This window comes from Palaemon carinicauda, chromosome 17 (genome assembly GCF_036898095.1).
Source record: "Palaemon carinicauda isolate YSFRI2023 chromosome 17, ASM3689809v2, whole genome shotgun sequence".
Classification (NCBI taxonomy): Eukaryota; Metazoa; Arthropoda; class Malacostraca; order Decapoda; family Palaemonidae; genus Palaemon; species Palaemon carinicauda.
Window position 1 is genome coordinate 49505372 of NC_090741.1, and position 2500 is coordinate 49507871.

Consider the following 2500-nt stretch of genomic DNA (forward strand, 5'->3'; position numbering starts at 1 on the left):
CGTTGCAACACTAAGTGCTGCCCTAGCTTATGGCACCTCCTTGCATGGCGATAAGCCCTGCATGGCCACCAGGCAGCTTGTCAAGAGAGAGACTTCAAATGTAAATGGTAAAATCTTTGAGAAATTGCAACTTGGAGATTACAAATGGAAGACATACGCGGAAGTTCAAGAAACTGCAGTGGCAGCTGGTCTCGGAGCTAGGTTGCAAGGTATCCAACCTCTCGACCGTGTGGTAATATTTGCTGAAACAAGGGCTGAATGGTTAACTGCTGCCATAGGTTGTCTTCAGCATCGTATAACTGTTGTTACTCTTTACACCACCCTTACAGATGAAGGTGTGGCTCATGGTATCAATGAAACAGGCGTATCTTTGGTTTTCACAACGTATGATCTTTTGCAGAGGGTCATTAATATTCTTCCCCAGTGTCCAAAAGTTAAAACTGTTGTGGTAATGGAAGATCAGTTAGAAGGCATAGGTGATGTTACTAAGCTTCCTGCAGGTGTGAAATTCATTCCCTTTATAGAATTAACGAGAAAAAATCCTGGGTTTGACGATATTAGCACTCCAGTTCCCCAACCAGAAGATACAGCAATTATAATGTACACTAGTGGATCTACAGGTACACCAAAAGGTGTAGAGCTCTCCCATACAAATATATTGGCTAGTGTTATAGCATATTCCGTCCAAATGAATGTTGGTCCAGGTGACCGATATTTGTCGTTCCTTCCTTTAGCTCACATCATGGAACTCTGCTCGGAGCTTGCTCTAATATCTCTTGGTGCCACCATCCTATACTCATCTCCTCACACACTAACATCAACCAGTCCTAAAGTAATGAAGGGATGCGAAGGAGATGCCAAGCTTGCTAAGCCCACTGTGATGAATAGCGTTCCTCTGGTACTAGATCGGATAATTAAAGGAGTTTCAAAGAAGGTAGAGCAACAGGGTTGGTTGAAGAGCTTGATTTTCAATGGCACTGTTAGATACAAATTTTGGTTAGAATACATACCACTTACTTCATATTTCATGGATTATTTCATCTTCAGAAGAGTTCAAGAAGAGCTTGGGGGTGAATTGAAGAGGTTAGTTGTTGGAGGAGCTCCTCTTTCACCCCAAACTCATGACACCATGAGAGCTATCTTTGGAGTCTCAATCCAAGTTGGATATGGATCAACAGAAACTGCTTCATGCATTTCGGGTATGGATGAAGACGATGTTAATACTGGCCATACAGGTGGACCCAACCTTGGTGTCCTAATGAAACTTGTTGACTGGGAAGAAGGAAATTACAGGGTTACAGACAAGCCATATCCACGAGGAGAAATTGTTGTTGGAGGTATAGTTGTGGGCAAGGGATACTTCAACCTTCCAGAAGAAAACAAGGCCAGTTTCTACGAGGAAAACGGCTTGCAATGCTTCCGGACTGGGGACATTGGAGAAATAGATCATACTGGATCCTTGAGAATTATTGACCGAAAGAAAGATCTTGTAAAGCTTAAACATGGAGAGTATGTTTCTCTTGGTAACACAGAGTCAAAATTGAAAACTTTGTCAAATGTAGAGAACATCTGTGTCTTCGCTGATTCCACCAGAGATAAGACTGTTGCAGTTGTTGTACCAAGCGTAGACAGGCTCCATACAGTTGCAGCAAGCGTTGGAGTAAATGACGAGGGCTTAACGATTGAAGAACTGTGTGCTGATCAGCGTGTGAAGGATGCAATTTTGAAAGAGCTACAGACTCATGGCAAGAAGTGTGGCTTAACCAGATGGGAGGTCCCAGCAGCTGTAACGCTAACTTTGGAGCCCTGGACACCAGATACGGGACTTGTCACTGCTGCCTTAAAACTTAGACGGAAACAACTCAGCAACCACTATGAGAACTCTGTGTTAGAAATGTATTCGCGACTAGATTAAGTTGTGTGTTGGTATCACAAAACATTTCATGTCAGGGACCTAGAATGTCATGTCCACATAATTGCTTAATGATTCTTAAAAACAAAGCTATTTATATATAATCATACTCTAAAGCCTTTTGTAAAGCAATGTTCACTAGAGTCATTGTATATATATGTATGTATGTATATTTATACATATATATCTAATACACAGCACATAATTATGTATATATGTCCATTGAGATTGTGATAATTTGTGCACTTTTTTGAACTTTCATTTATCAAAATTTCTTTCACATTTTGAAGTTATCAATTTCTTATTTAGGGATTAAAGACTGTTTTATGTTGAAATGATAGTTTCTTGAAGAGAACTTCTGCTGTTCCTGTGCATTTGTACATAAAAATGGATATTAGATTTAAGATACTGTTACGAAATTAATACTTATGTACTTTGAAATCATCTGTTGAAGCAGATATAACTTTATTGTATATAGTCAATGATGTAATATATAGATCTGTAGTGTATTTTCAGTTTTCTTTTAAACTGCGGAGGAACTTCTGAGAAGAGAAAGTGATTTCCTGTAAGATGCGAAATCTTTATAGA

The 2500-nt window shown here is 39.6% G+C and overlaps 1 pseudogene; it reads left to right on the forward strand.

The window, feature by feature from the left end:
- LOC137656740 (long-chain-fatty-acid--CoA ligase 4 pseudogene) overlaps nt 1–2500 on the forward strand; it is a 16287-nt pseudogene that overhangs the window by 12744 nt on the left and 1043 nt on the right.